We start from the raw sequence: 16,537 nt of genomic DNA, 5'->3' as shown, positions 1-16,537 counted from the left end.
TAGAGGGTGGGAACCATCGCAATGAGTGTGACTGGATTGCACCCGGGACAGAACATGTACCCCCCCCCCCCCGGAGGAAGCATTGCTATCCAAGACGCACAAGGGGGAAAAAGGGAGCGGGTTCCGCGGGAAGCGCCCCCTCCGACGAATCGGCCCCAGGGACTCGCCTTCTAAGATGGCGGCGCCCACTCCTCGTCCGCTCCCCGGCCGGCGACTTCGCTCAGAGGCCGACTATCACCCTTCCTCAATGACTTTGTCCTTCTCTGACGCAAGGGGCGGAGCACTCGCCCACAAAGGCGGGCTGCGATTGGCCGGCAAGCCTTACGACCTTGCGTCGCTTCACGGACGTTCTGAAGAGACGACCCCGCCCCTTCTCCTACCCGCCCGCCCGCAGATGTTTCCCCGCCCCCTTCCTCCCCCGCCTGCGTCAAGAGGAGGGAAAAGCGTGAGGGGGGTTGGGGGTAGCGGGAGGCTTCTCCTCAGGCGTCGACTTGGGTGGCGCCACGCCTCTCGCACTGGCACCCACCAGATTAAACTCTAGTCTAATCTAGTCTAGCAGGAACCAGAAAGAACGAGGGCGCGTTTTGTTCCTTGCTGAAATGTTACGACCCGCTGTCGCTGAAACATCTGCGAAGTGCGGTTGAGAGTGCCTATCCCAAGTTCTACACATTTCAGATTAAGTTCAAATATAAAGCCATTTATAATTATCGATTTCTAAAAGTCTAGACATAAGGACATAAGAAAAGCCAGGCTGGATCACACCGAGGCCCATCAAATCCAGCAGTCTGCTCGCACAGCGGCCAACCAGGTGCCTCTAGGAAGCCACAAACAAGACATCAGCAGCATTATCTCGCCTGTGTTCCAAAGCACCTAATATTATAGGAATTCTCCTCTGATCCTGGAGAGAATAGGTATGCATCATGAGTAGTATCCATTTTTACGAGCAGCCATGAATAGCCCTCTCCTCTTATGCATTGAGAGCTGGCTGAAAAATAGGAAGCAGAGAGTAGGAATCAGTGGTCAGTTCTCACAATGGCGGGATGTGAGCAGTGGGGTGCCTCAGGGATCTGTTGGGACCAGTGCTTTTCAACCTGTAGCCAAGTTTGCCAATGACACCAAATTATTTAGGGTGGTTAAAACAAAATCGGACTGTGAAGAGCTCCAGAAGGATCTCTACGTACTGGAAGAATGGGCATTAAAATGGCAAATGAGATTCAATGTAAGTGTAAAGTGATGCATATTGGGACCAAAAATCCCAACTTCACATATACACTGATGGGATCTGCACTGTGTTAGCCGAATTGCTCCTTTATATGGGGAAATTAGCTGAGCAATCGGCAACTATGTATTTTTATAGCGATCTCGCACTCAACTATACCAGAATCCGTTTAATGAGACGTTTGAATAAAGACAGAGACTAGGAGTTCCAAATTAAACAGTGTTTATGTATTCAGGCATTCAAATGGTGCATCACAAGCATACAAGAAGCTAGTAAATTAAAGGCAGTAGTACAGGGAAATTTGCCAATTTGGCAGGATATCGTAGACCCAATATATTTACCTTATCTAGATGAGGTGTTGTCCAACTCACGCAGACTATAAACAGATTGAAAAGGAAGACCGAGATGGGGGTAGGGGTTCCCGTGGGCTTGACCAGCAAGGCGGGAGGGAGCGTGGTAAGGCTGCGCAGACCAAACCAACAGAGTAACGGCAAAGGTGCCAGGAAAGACCTAAGGTGTTATGAATGGGCCAGGGGTATCCTAATTATACTGTTTTCTGGGGGCGGGAAGAGGGGTTTGACCCCTCCCAGGTTCCCAGGTGGCAAAAAGGTGGACAAAAGGATTAAGCTGTGTCTACCGGGGCAGGGTAGTGAGAATTTGGAAATCTATTATAATTCCAATGGCTTTCACAACCCGAGATGGTCAAGAATCTTTCTGCTGATGGGATTTACATTCCGGAACAATAGGTGCGATCTGTGCAAATGTCCTGGGGTCTCTGCAGCTGGACAGGAGGGATGACTCATCTGGATATCAGGATTACTGCTAACGACTCATTGAGCAACGGAGGAAGTTGGGAGGGGGGAGCAGCTCGCATTGGGTACGTGGCTGTCAGCTCTCTGCGAAATGGCTGCTTCTAAAACAGAGATGTACAGGAACATGGCTCCTCTCAGGTTCACGAGAGACAGCCCTTTGCATCTGGTTCCTAGTAGCTGGTTGCCCGGGCTGGCAAGAGCAGCTGTGTCAGTTTCAAATGAGTCGCGCCGCGACTGCCCAGTAGCGTTTGAGGCAGGCGTGCGGCTAGAAAGCAGTCTGTGCGCTTGCATACCGGGTTGCCAGGTCCAGTCCTGGAGATTTAGGCAGGCCCGTATGCTATCAATTCCCCTCCTTGCCGCCTGAAGACAACGTCTGAAATGGCGGCACACCTAACACGTGTTGATTGAAGTCTTGATTGGAGACACCGGGGTCGGGTTGCATTGGCCAATGGAGGTTTGGGAACCATTTGTCCTATACTAAAACCTTAGATTAAAAACGGGGCCGCCTAGTGAAGTTGGACAACCTCTCAAGAAGTGTGCATTGTTAAATTTGCAAGCATATTTCAGGGCGGATGCATTGCATGTATCAAAGCATCCGGTTCATCTTACAGTACAAAATAAAACATTGTTTTCTAAACTCAAGCTTACATTGCTAAACTAACAAACTGAAAACATATACATTGAGTCATAACAGTATACATAGGATACAAAGAAAAAACCTTAGGCAAAACTGCCGGATGTAAAAAGGAAAAACTTTGTACCCTTTTTAAAGTTACAGATAGACAAAGATAGAAAGACATACCGCTGGTTTACAAGCATTCGTTTTAGGATCTGGAAAATCTCGTTCCCCTCCTAGTAGAAGGGTGAAGGTACACATAAACACAATGGTTTCCAGTTCGCTCCTCCCCATGGTAAAGAGAGGGGGGGAGCTAATTAAAAAAAAAAAGATCTTCTTTGCCTCTTCCGTTGGCAATCGGCTGGGCTCGGCTATCTTCGTGCTTCTTCGGTAGCACTCTTCGGGGCCTCGCCTGTCTCGAGGGTAGGTATGGGATGGCCTGACTAAGGGGGCGTGGGGTGATTTACATACAGCCTTGCAAGGCATTCTGGTTAGATCTAGGGCCATGCTAGGGGCACAATAAGATTACTATACCATTTCACTCTGGCACCTCATCCTGTCATCAAGGGGTCAAGTGGTCTGGGACCCTTTCTGCGCACTGGTTTTGTGCCCACTATATCCTTTTAGGGTTGATCTATTGTAGTGGATGCCCTCGCCTTCCATAGCCATCCATCAATCATGAAGACTCGCGCTTGCGCGGTCTTCACTATGGTACCTCTCGGGGGTGGCGCCTATCTGGCGGGTCACCAAAGGTGACCTTGCTGGCTTACACTCGCGCCATTCTGGTTTCGGGCCGGATGATCCCGCCGGGCGAACCGTCGAGGCTCTGACTAACGAAGCGATTCCATTTGGTCAGGCTGGAATCGCTTCCTCGGGAAGGGCCTCAATACTCTTGGTAAAAGATAGATCAAACAAAATATATACACAACACACGCATTAAAACATATATGCATAACTAGAGCCTTAGGGTTGGAGGGGCGGTCGTATGCAAATGGCGGGCATACTGGCATGTTGGGTAGGGGCACCTGTGGGGGCCCCTAGCGCGACTACACATTGGGTACTCCGTTTGGAGACCTGTAGGGGCACGTGCGGGGGATTAGGTCTGTCTTTGACTTTCTCAGGGCGGGCTATTTTGCAAATTTGAGTTGGTCGCCATGTTGGGTGCGTCTACTGCTGTCGTGGACCCGGAGGACTTTCTAGCCTCTACTCTTTACTGAGCCGGCCCAGCGCTGGCCGTGGGCTGGTGGTCCAAAACCGGCCCGACAATAACCGGCATGGGTCTCCAAGGCAAAGGCCAGACCAGACAGCTCCACTCCCGCGAGTACCATAGTGAAACTGCCATCAAATTCCTGACTGTTCCCAGCCAATTTTTCCAAAGGGGCAAGCCGAAAAGGGGTAGCCCCGCCTATGAAGGTCAAAGAACAGACTTAACAGATGGGGGAAAGAGCCCGGATGCGGTCCTATCGGCAAAGGCCGGCCTTTCTCGGATTTCTCCGTAAGGGAAAGGTGTCAATCATTCCTAGTCTCGCGGCCTTTCGAGCTGCGGACCTTCGCTTGATATCACGTTGGAGGCGATTTTGGGGGAGGAGAGGCATTTTGCATAAGGCGCAGGGTATTATGGTACACAATACATTTACACATTTCCTAATAAAACCTTTGCAATAACATTTCTATATCCAGGTGTCTGTAAGGCCTTTCCTGGTTTCCTATTCTTATACATATGAGAAAAATACTAGATGAGAGGTTTAGCTGGACACAGTCTGCAGAAGGTAACCGGGGCTAGGGGACCAAGTTAGACCGAGACGCAATCCATTAGCTCTAAGCTAATTTTCCCTGGTGGCATGTCCCCACACCCACCAGTAAATGCGGTCCTTTACCACTAGGCCCAGGTGGGCCTTCTGGATTGCACGCGGATCATTCTGGTTTTGGATAGTCAGCCCACTGAGCGGGCTAACTATGTAACCAGGACCTTGAGGTCTCTTCCTAACAGGAGATTCTACAGGAGCCGGAATCGCCTTCTCGGGGGGAGACCTCTCCTATACTGGTAAAAGATAGAATTCTAACTAAACAAAGCAGCATATACAATAACATTTCCTATACTTGACTTGGTATGCTCCAAGGGGAGGGGGCGAGGGGACTTCATGCTAAAACTGCGCAGACTCAGTCTGCACCAAAGGGTCCGGCTTATGCAAATTTTTGAGTCCAGGGGCTTGATGGGTAACTGACTGCTCCTGGTGTTCAGACAGGTATTCAGCCAAGGTGCTGTCCGTTAAAGGGATAGCAACAGGTTCTCTAGACTAAGGGAAATGTTGGCCTTTCGTGGGTATACTTGTTTTTCGGGAGGAGGGGGCCCCTGTGATCTCAGGATGGGTGTCTTTAGGAGACCATGCGGTGGTAGTGGAGGCTCTCCTGCATTGGTGGGTGGGCCGTCCAAAACCAGGATGGCCCGAGTGCTTGCACACCCCACCGTTGTAAGGTTTTATTGGTTTTCCCCAGGGTTTTTCTTCTGCTCCAGCAATTGGTGTGTCTCTCCTTCAACAGCCTGAAATCGGTAGTTGCATGGAGGTTCCCGCCTTTACGGTGGGTGTGATGACACGCCACTAGCGGAGCCAACTTTAGAGAAAAACCTTTTCAATTTTTGTGCCCGGGGTTTGGCCAATAACAACCCCACTCTAAATGTTAAAGAATAGATCTTGAATTGATGGAAGGGGGAGTGTTCCGTCCTTTTCACTTATGGGGGCTTTGCGATGCTGGGGGTTCTTTCTTTGGGGGGGGGCTGTCTCACCTTCCCTGGTGAGGACTAAAATTCATAACATTCACATGATGCAAACAACAATATGACATTCATCTAGGTGTGCGCGCACAGCATGCTTTGATCTTGGCAGACCTCCGGAGGTGGGGAGGCCTCTGCACTTAGCACTAGGCATTACAATCATTCATATTTACACCTTTGCAAAATTAAAACCCTTAAAACTTAATTCATCACCTTTTCCATTTGAGTGGCATATCTGTGTCACACACTTTTACTTGCCACAATAATAATAATAAAATTGCTAGACGAGCCAGAGAGAGAGAGAAGAGAGAGAGAGAGAGAGAGAGAGAGAGAGAGAGGGAGTGGAGAAATGGAGGGTTCCATCTCCTCCCCTCCTCCCTTTCTTTTAGAGCGGCTTATATGCTAGTTGGGTGGTGCGATTTACAATTTCCAGCTTGCTGAGCTGCCGTTTCACCCAGCACCCCAGAAAAATAATCAGCACAGCTAAGCAGGCTTGTGTTACCAGGATCTGATGCTTAATTGGCTGCACCTTTCAGTGGTTTAGGCTGGAGGAACTACTTTGTTCTGATGGTTAGATCACAATAGTATAAAACATATGGGGGAGTTCATAGACTTAAACATACAGGACATCATGGCTCCAAGGGGCTGGCCCTTGCAGCCTGTATTGTACACATTGAAGAATACACATATGAAATCACCCCTCTCCCTCCTTGGCGGGAGCAATCAAAGCAGTGGCCGCTGGATCTTGGATGTTTTCTTTGGGGCATGTCCAGGTCTGTCCTGGAGGTTGGCACAAGAGAGAGCCCTGGATATTAATATCAGCGCAGGGTCCCACTTGAACCAGTTACAGCAATACATAGATACGAGGGTTACATAGAAACTGACTGCTACCCTGGCTATATGGGAGGGGGAGACACTTGGTTTTAAAGCAGAGATCCAGTTTTTAATCATGCCCTGTTAGCAAGGAAAGATTTCTTAGTTGTTCCCTTCCCTGTGCATTCTCGCAAGCCCATTGTTGACTACCCTCCCTCCTTTGGCGACCTTTGGGGCACCTTGCCAGCAGGCTGGCTTGCAGCAGGATTGTTGCTGACCAGGAGTCTCCTGCCTGGAGGTGGCATAGAGGAACAAAGGAGCATACAGCAGGGAGTTCCAGCAGTAGTTGCAGGTGCCCGGGAGTAGAGGCTTGCATACTTAACAATATTACTTAGACACATTGATGGCTTGGGGGGGTGCTTTGCATTTGCATTGCACCTTAAGGCAAGGCAAACAATCAAACAAAAACACTGAGGCGGAGAGAGCTGAATGCAGTCAGCTCTTCTGGTAGAAGGGTCCTTGCAGGGAGAAATCTAGCAAAAAAAGGCTAGCAGGCATGTATATAACTAGCATTGATTGCTGAGAGCAGAGTTGCAAGGCTAAAATAGAGCATTAAGACTTTTTGTTCCTCTTCCCCTTGTTTCCCAAGGGGAGGGAGTACCTGGTTGTTTATTAAGTTCTTACAAAGCAGGCAGGTATTCATATGATAGAGACAAGTGGCGTTTGAGCAAGTTAGATCAGGGAGCAGCCTTATGCAGGCTGCCATTAATAATCAAAGACAGTACACATTGTAGTATGCATAAAGCATTGAGGTTTCTTAAAGGAGAGAAAGTTGAACACTGTAAACAGAACAGAATTGGTGGGGGGTTACTCTTCTTCCCTGTTCTCCTGGTTGGTTGGCATGGATCAGGAAACAAGACTGTTAATGAATGCCAGGTAATTGTATTACAAGATCACAAGAGGGGAAGGAAGAGACCCTTCCAGTGGCGGTTTGCTTCTCCAACCCCCCCTTCATATCCCTGATAGCCTTGTTAGCATGCCAGGGAATGAAGAAGCTAGGTTGAAACAAACAAAAATCAGGACTTTTTCAAGATTTTCAAAAATAAATTGAAAAGAAAATGAACCCAGCTCAAAATCTGATATTTCTCTCTTCCAAAAAATTTCCAAATTCAAAACTTCAAATCAACTTCAAATCGAGTAAAAACTTCAACTCGACTTCAACATTAAAAAATTGATTATATTTCTTTCCTTTAAAGAGTTCCAAATTCAAAAATAACAGTGGTTCAAAGATAAAAGTAGATTGGATATCTTCTCCCCCCCTCCTTTCCTCTGAATGCATGAGGAGGAAAGGATTGTTTCCGTGAGGTGTACCCGCGCCAGAAGGCTGTGTGGCACCACTGGGCATATGCAGAGTGCACTTTGGAAGCCGGGGTGGGTTCCAGTTTGTCTAAAGAGCGAGGGGAGGGAGAGCAATGGGGCTTTCCCTGTTCCTAATGAGATTTTGGTGAGTCTTGATACTCAGGGGTTATCCACACAAAAATCAAATTCCAAACTGTTTACCAAATTAAAGCAAAAATCCATCTTTTAAAAATAGAGCACCTGGGTTTTACGTTTAGTGAGGTCCTGGTGTGAGTTTGCTAAAACTGAGCAAATCACAAGGTTCTTACAGAGCTTAAGTTGCAAGCAAGCATGAGAGCTTCCTCCTGAGGAAGGATCAAGGGTGAGAACTAAAGGTTACCAAAAGGGACTGTATCTCTGTGCACGTGCAGGGTGCACGATGTACATTGAGCTGCATTAATGGGATCTGCCATGACAGGCAAGAACCAAAATGTGCAACTAGAATGAGAGCTTGGGGGTTGCTTCAGGGGGCTAGAGAGCCCAGGTTGCTGTTTTCCTGAAACAACCCTAACATTTTGGAGGAACAAAAAGATAAAAATGGGGGGGGGGAATCCTATTGCTTGGATTACAGATTATTACCATGTTGGATGAACTCATTCAGCTGCTGCATCATTTAGGATTGCAGCCCCACCTTATTTTTAGTTACCACTCTCGAGACCATCTTATTCATGTACACTTCAAAACTCTTCACTGACCTTCTTATAACAATACAATCCTTTTTGGCCGCTGCTTATGGGCTGCAGTCCCAAAGCATTAGCCATACCATTCTTTTATCTTTTATATTCTAAACACCTTTTTTCCTCACACCATGTCAACATACTTTCACCTTCAAGTTTCTCCAACACAGCAATAATAGCTATAAAACCGAATGAAGAGGGGCTGGGAGCTGTGGGGGGAGGTTGTGGGGGGGAGGGGCAGAGCACACGGGGCTCTCCCCTTCATTATTCACTTTTCACATATTTACAAAAGGCAGAATCTAGGTTTACAAATATACTACCATTTACTAAAGAGGAGACTTTTACTGCGCAGTAAAATTAACTTTATATTTACTCTACGAGCACATGGGAATAATTTCCTCTTACTTTCCCAGGTACCTTGGGAAAGCATTCATACAGACACACATGCTAGTTTCACTTGCAAACATACAGGCACTTGGGGAGCGTGCTCCCTTGCATATTTCCATTTGGTGCCCCATGCCAATTTTGCGCAAACCGCATTGTACTTTTGGGGAACCAAGGCAGATGTTTCTGTGAGATTGGCCAGATCTTCACAAAAGCATGTACCCTAAATATCGATTTATCATATTTACCACACACACAACTCTATTTCCTGTAGTAGAAAAACATGTTATATAATTTTCCTTTTCCTGTGCCAGATAGACTTCTCTGACCCAGGGAGGTTTCATTACAACTGCACATCATGGCTACTTTTTACACATATTCAACATTACATTAGAAAGACCAGGAGATAAAGCGTCCTCCCTGAGGAGGCTTGCTTTCCTTTATTAACCTGCGGAGAAAGGGTTAAACTTGGGCTGGTGCTGGTGCCCTTCTATTCCCTACAGAGGGAGCAAAAATGATTTACTTTACCATTCCCTTAGGATGGGGAGGCAGCATTTTCTTTGAACATGGTCTGGACTTCTTAATTCTTACTCAAAATATAGGGGGGGAAACATTCACACATGCATTCACTCACACAAGGGGGAGAAAAGGAGGGATACTCAAGAAGCTTGGAATATCCCAAGTTAGTTCCAGCGGCTGCTTGGAACAGCATTTTCCTTTAGCATGAAATTCAATGGTGTCTGATCGTACTTTCAAAGCTACTTGAGCTCAGCCTCGCATTCTGGTGTTCCTGGGGCTGTAGGTCAGTTAGTAACTTTGCAGCGAGCTCTTCTCAGTTGGGGAAGAGGCTGCTGGTTCCCTTTGTCAATTGAGGGAATGGTGATCCTCTGCTGTCCGGTCTTTTTTTTGGGGGGGGGGGGGCAGACAGTAAGGTTTTTAATAATTTTGTCTTGGGTCAGAAGCTTCTGCTGGAGAGACTGAATTTTGGCTCCTGAATGGTCTAGTTCCTGTTGCAGAGAGGTGATCCTGCTTAGAGCAGCAATCAGCACTCCTTTTACCTGATTTAATTCTTTTTGTGTTTCGAGGAGAGCATGAGATAACTCATTCCTCTCTTTTTCTAGTTCATTTTCTACTGATTTTAGTTTTTCATTTTCTTGTGTGCTGGTTCCTGATTTTTCACACATTTCCTGGTACTTAGGTTGAGAGGTTTCACAGTGCTTACTAAAAGCACCAGTTGCCCGGGATCTAACTGGGTTGCTGTTGCCGATACTGCACCCCGAAAGACCACCACGGGACCCACCCAATTTTGGCAGCCATTTCTTTAATTTGTTGTGGCTGGGGTCACTGTTCGATTTCTCTGCCATGGTAAACTATAGCTCAGGGAAGGGCAGGATCACTCTGGCTGATCCGTGTAAGGCAAAAACAATGCTTCTCAGTGGAGAAAAGGAGGGGGGGTTGAGCCTGAATTGATCTCTTTGGATTAAAATGCCCCCTGTGGGTTTTGCAGGATGGCGGGGGATTTGGCAACAAGTTGCCCTTTTTATTTTCACCGCAAAGGAAGTGGGTTTGAGTCAATCAGGGCTCCTTGGATTTTCTAAATCGCTGGCTGTGGGTTAGCAGCTCAGCACGGAAGGAGGGTTCAAGGATTCAAACTGAGCTACACTTTAACTTAGAGAGAGAGCAGGCGCTGCCACCGCCTTTTCTCCTTACGCTGGGGGTGATTTTGCTGGGACTTGGCTCTAATATTCCCTTTTAAGGAGGGTGAGCCTGCCTTAATAGGGGAGATGTTACCTTGCAGATCCTCTAAGGAGAACCTGCTTTTTTTTCTTTTTTTTCAATGTGGTCATGGTAGACCTTGCACTAACTTTCTGGCAGATATCCTAAGGGAAACTGCTGGTTTCAAGACTGGGAAACGCTCCTGGCTGTCCCTCTAAGGAAGGAGAGCGCGTTTCTGTGCTTACGGGAGAAGGTTCCGGCTCGCTTCCCAAGGGAAACGGGCTCCTCTCAGCACATTTGATTGGTGCTTGCGGGAGACGGTTCAGGCTCGCTCCTAAGGGAGACGGGCTCGTCTCAGCACATGGGGACAACCTTTATCAGAGGAATGTCCTTCAGTCGCGGTAGCGCTCCTGGCACTCTCCTAAGGGACGGGTGCACGCTCCACTTGGGAACCCTTCTGTCGTGGGAACGCTCTTGGCAAACTCCTAAGGGACGGATGCACGTTCCACTTGGGGACCCTGTATTAGTGGCAACGCTCCTGGCACGCTCCTAAGGGACTGGTGCGCGTTCCACTTGGGGATACTCCTGGCAGAACTCCTAAGGGAAAACTGCGTATCCCAGCCTAGCGGGAGTGGCCACTCCTCCGTCCTAGGTCTTTCTGGGTGATTTCAACCCTATGCTGGGGCGCTTATACTCGCCCAATAACCTCACTCCGCGTCCGGGGTGAGTGAAATAATATTCAGCAGGCAACGCCTGGTAAGGGTGACTTGAGAGGGGAGAGGAGAGATCGTTTCCTCTCGGGGGATTTCTCAAGGAGGGGGGGGAATATTATATTGGCCTACGTGTAGGTGCAGATGTCTACGTGCAACCTTACTCTGCAACACCCAACCCAGACAGCCGTTCAAATGGGGAGTCTCCGAAGAGAGGTGGTTCCCAGGGCAAAGCCGTTCAGTCTCCTTGCTTTGCTGAGAAGATAGCTCAGCTGGCGGCTAGACTTAGGGCTGAAAGAATGAAGGGGGGAGAAGCCAACCCACAAGATAGCGCTCACTAGAGCCACACACTCAGACACACACACACTGTCGTTTTACTTGACAATTGATTTTTTTGTGAAAAACTGGTCGAAATTCAAAGCGTCTCAAAAACTTTTTCCTACGTCAACACGCTAAATACACACGTGCCGACTCGCATGTATTCAGACGTGCAGGAGTGCCCGCATTCCTCCACCAGTAATCTGTTAGCCGAATTGCTCCTTTATATGGGGAAATTAGCTGAGCAATCGGCAACTATGTATTTTTATAGCGATCTCGCACTCAACTATACCAGAATCCGTTTAATGAGACGTTTGAATAAAGACAGAGACTAGGAGTTCCAAATTAAACAGTGTTTATGTATTCAGGCATTCAAATGGTGCATCACAAGCATACAAGAAGCTAGTAAATTAAAGGCAGTAGTACAGGGAAATTTGCCAATTTGGCAGGATATCGTAGACCCAATATATTTACCTTATCTAGATGAGGTGTTGTCCAACTCACGCAGACTATAAACAGATTGAAAAGGAAGACCGAGATGGGGGTAGGGGTTCCCGTGGGCTTGACCAGCAAGGCGGGAGGGAGCGTGGTAAGGCTGCGCAGACCAAACCAACAGAGTAACGGCAAAGGTGCCAGGAAAGACCTAAGGTGTTATGAATGGGCCAGGGGTATCCTAATTATACTGTTTTCTGGGGGCGGGAAGAGGGGTTTGACCCCTCCCAGGTTCCCAGGTGGCAAAAAGGTGGACAAAAGGATTAAGCTGTGTCTACCGGGGCAGGGTAGTGAGAATTTGGAAATCTATTATAATTCCAATGGCTTTCACAACCCGAGATGGTCAAGAATCTTTCTGCTGATGGGATTTACATTCCGGAACAATAGGTGCGATCTGTGCAAATGTCCTGGGGTCTCTGCAGCTGGACAGGAGGGATGACTCATCTGGATATCAGGATTACTGCTAACGACTCATTGAGCAACGGAGGAAGTTGGGAGGGGGGAGCAGCTCGCATTGGGTACGTGGCTGTCAGCTCTCTGCGAAATGGCTGCTTCTAAAACAGAGATGTACAGGAACATGGCTCCTCTCAGGTTCACGAGAGACAGCCCTTTGCATCTGGTTCCTAGTAGCTGGTTGCCCGGGCTGGCAAGAGCAGCTGTGTCAGTTTCAAATGAGTCGCGCCGCGACTGCCCAGTAGCGTTTGAGGCAGGCGTGCGGCTAGAAAGCAGTCTGTGCGCTTGCATACCGGGTTGCCAGGTCCAGTCCTGGAGATTTAGGCAGGCCCGTATGCTATCAACTGGCAGCAACAGACCAAGAAAGGGATCTTGGGGTGGTAGTGGATAGCTCAATGAAGATGTCAACCCAGTGTGCCGCTGCTGTGAAAAAGGCAAATTCCATGCTGGCCATATTAGACGAGGAATAGAGAATAAAACTGCTATCATACTGCCCTTGTGTAAATCTATGGTGAGACCACACTTGGAATACTGTGTACCGTTCTGGTCACCACACCTAAAAATGGATATTACAGAGCTTGAGAAGGTGCAGAAAAGAGCAACCAAAATGATTAGGGGACTAGAGCAACTGTCCTATGGGGAGCGGTTAAGACACTTAGGGCTGTTTAGCTTGGAAAGAAGGTGGCTGAGGGGAGACATGACAGAGGTCTATAAAATGGAGAGAGTGGACAGGGAGAAGTTTTTCTCCCTCTCCCATAATACTAGAACACGGGGTCATCTGCTAAAGCTGGAGGGTGAGAGATTCAAAACAGATAAAAGGAAGTATTTTTTCACACAACGCATAGTTAAATTGTGGAACTCCCTGCCCCAGGATGTGGTGATGGCTGCCAGCTTGGAGGGCTTTAAGAGGGGAGTGGACATATTCATGGAGGAGAGGGGTATTCATGGCTATTAGTTAGAATGGATACTAGTCGTGCTGCATACCTATTCTCTCTAGTATCAGAGGAGCATGCCTATTATTTTGGGTGCGGTGGAACACAGGCAGGATGGTGCGGCTGCACTCGTCTTGTTTGTGGTTTCCTAGAGGCACCTGGTTGGCCACTGTGTGAAGACTGCTGGACTTGATGGGCCTTGGTCTGATCCAGCAGGACCTTTCTTATGTTATTTTCTCCTCCACAAACATGTCCACTCCCCTCGTAAAGCCTTCCAAGTTGGCAACCATCACATCCTGGGGCAGGGAGTTCCACAATTTAACTATTTGTTGTGTGAAGAAATACTTCATTTTATCAGTTTTGAATCTGTCACCCTCCAGCTTCAGATGACCCCACGTTCTAGTATTGAGAGAAAAGCTTCTAACTGTCCACTCTCCATACCATGCATAATTTTATAGTCCTCTATCATGTCTCCCCTTAACCGCCTTCTTTCCAAGCTAAACAGCCCTAAGCATTTTAACAGCTCCTCGTAGGGCAGTTGCTCTAGTCCCCTGATCATTTTGGTTGCTCTTTTCTGCGCCTTCTCAAGTTCTGCAATATCCTTTGCAATATCACATCAGTGTATATGTGAACTTGGGATTTTTTGCCCCAATATGCATCACTTTACACTTGCTCACATTGAATCTCATTTGCCATTTTAATGCCCATTCTTCCAGTTTGTAAAGATTATTTTGAAGCTCTTCAGTCTGATTGTTTTAACCACCCTAAATAATTTGGAACCTCTTACTCTTGTGTCCTCCCCCTCATACCTTTATTCTCAAAGTTCTTGAATGTATCGGAATTTGTGTTTTGCTGTGTGTATGAGTTTAAAAGATTATTTTTACAATAAAAACAAATTCATTCTTAAACAAATCACTTTATTAAGAGTTTTCCACTGGGATTTGACCTCTGTATACAAAGGGTAAAAGGTCCTGGCTACCCCTGCCTCTTGCAAAACAGTCTCTCCAGCTAATTCCCCAACCGAAATATGACCGAGCAGATGGAGTGGCATCTATGCAATTCCCTGCTGTTGGCTGACCGGGGAAGATAGGATACCCCAATGCTGGGGGGTGGGGTGGGAGGGGTGACATTAATTATACTCTTAACTAAACAAACCAAATATGCGATGGTTGTTATTTTTTGGTTAAATTGTAGTTTACATTTGGTAGGTAACTACCACATATTTCCACATATTCCCCCCCCCAAATTTTACTTCCCCCCTTCCCCTCCAAAAATCTGTTTCTCCATGTCTTCAAAAGTTCTAGAAATTTTATCTGTCTACCTTGGGGGAAGAAAGCACACAAACACCTATGGTACTTATAAGTTTTCCCCATGGGTCAAAGGAGATAGAATACAACCTTGCTTTCTTCCGGTGCCACAACTGCCCCCAAATTTTAAATGAACAGTACAAGACCACTTGCACTACCCCCATTTAATTGTTATCAAGTATACAAACCACCACATGCTGCTGTAGATAGTACTTTTACTTGACCTTTAGAAATTATTCAAACAATCTTTAACTGTGGATTTCAGTCCTATTTTCTCTGACTCTCCGTGACAAACTGAGGAACGTGAGGACACCTATTTTATGCTGTGGTATATATATATATATCCTTTTTATGAGACTAAGTCCAACAGATCCAAGTGGTCTCATACCCAGAAAGCAAGGGTGGCTGTCAGATTCAAGGGTGGCAAAATGCTGTGGGGTTTTCCTTCCTGCCTGCCCTTGTTCTTAAAACACTCCAAATTTATTATTGCATATACTTGAATTAGTTAGGTTGTAGCCTTGTGCAGATATAGCTTTTACTCATCTCAGCAAATTACTCTGAACTAATTCCAACTACCAGCTTCAAATCCAGAGCATCCTAACTCATCATTAGTGTTTCTGTTAAACATATCTTGAAGACTAAAGAACAGTGTAAAGATTATCATCCAAAACAAGGAACATAGAGGACTGATACCCCGGTGTATCGGGGTAGAGACGACTAAGGATCTTGTCCTTGGGCCTATTGTCCGTTGTGGAAATATTAATGTCCAATGCTTCAGCCATCCTTATCATTTGCTCCGTCCGGAGCTTGAGGTCTTCAGATGGTGAAATAGCATCTGTGTCCCCCACCAGTTCATCTGCTGAGGGTTCTGATACATCTTCAGAGCTTTCATCCTTTGACCCCATTTCCTCTAGTTCGGACTCCGGTCTAGGAGTGCGCTGAGTCAGAGGGGTAAATGGGGAGGGCAGTTGAGGTGTGTGAAGGACCACCGGTTCGCCCCTGATGGAGAGCTGTCTAAAGCGGCAGAATTCAATCCAGTCCTTGACCAACTCGGGGGATATTGTGGGCCCAGAAGTGGAGGGGGCTGGTTGGAAAATCTGTTGTGGTACCGAGGGGGTCGGTACCATGGAAGCCGGGTCTAGCGGGTCCGGATCCGCAATCAAAAGAGGGTCTTCGAGAGGATCCAGGTCTGCCTCAGAGTAGGAGTGGAACGGAGAGTCCAAGTGAGGCGAGGGTGTCCTCGGTACCGAGGGTGGTACCGAGGGCAGTGCCGATGGTGGTACCGAGGGCGGTGCCGAGATGGAGACGTCCGGTGCCAGAGGTCTTGGTGTCTCTGCAGGCCTCTTATGCACTGAATGGCTGGAACTAGATTGCTTCTCAAGATGTTTCGTCTTGCGCTTGTGTTTCTTATGGCCCTGGGACGGATCCGAGATCGGATCCGAGGGTCTCGGTGTCGAACTGGTACCAGGGATCGGTACCGATCTGGTCGACTGCGCATCTCCCGGGGTCCTGGAACCCGTCGAAGGGGAGGGGGCCGAGAGGGCTTTTTTCCACAATTCGGCACTCAGCCGGTGCGCGCGAGCATTGCGAGACCGGGTAGAGAAACCTTGGCATATGGAGCATTTAGACACGTTGTGCCCTTCGCCTAAGCAAGTTAGACAGAGTTCATGTTGATCTGAGTGCGATATCTTAGCCGGGCACTTCTTACAGATCTTAAAGGGGGCCTTAGAGGCCATCACGTAGTTCAGCACGAGTTTTACTTGTTATCGTCCTTTAGTTACTGGTTATTTTATTTTTAAGTTTCTTTCTTCTTTCTTTCTTTTTCTTTTCTTTTTTTTTTTTTACTAGGAGAAGAGAAGAAGGGCCGGAGGACGCGGCCCGAAGAACTTACGAACTCGGTGAGGTAAGGCAAGGAGC

Source organism: Euleptes europaea, chromosome 3 (assembly GCF_029931775.1).
Source record: "Euleptes europaea isolate rEulEur1 chromosome 3, rEulEur1.hap1, whole genome shotgun sequence".
Taxonomy (NCBI): domain Eukaryota; kingdom Metazoa; phylum Chordata; class Lepidosauria; order Squamata; family Sphaerodactylidae; genus Euleptes; species Euleptes europaea.
The sequence above is the reverse complement of the archived record's forward strand: the minus strand, read 5'-3'. Positions refer to the sequence as shown.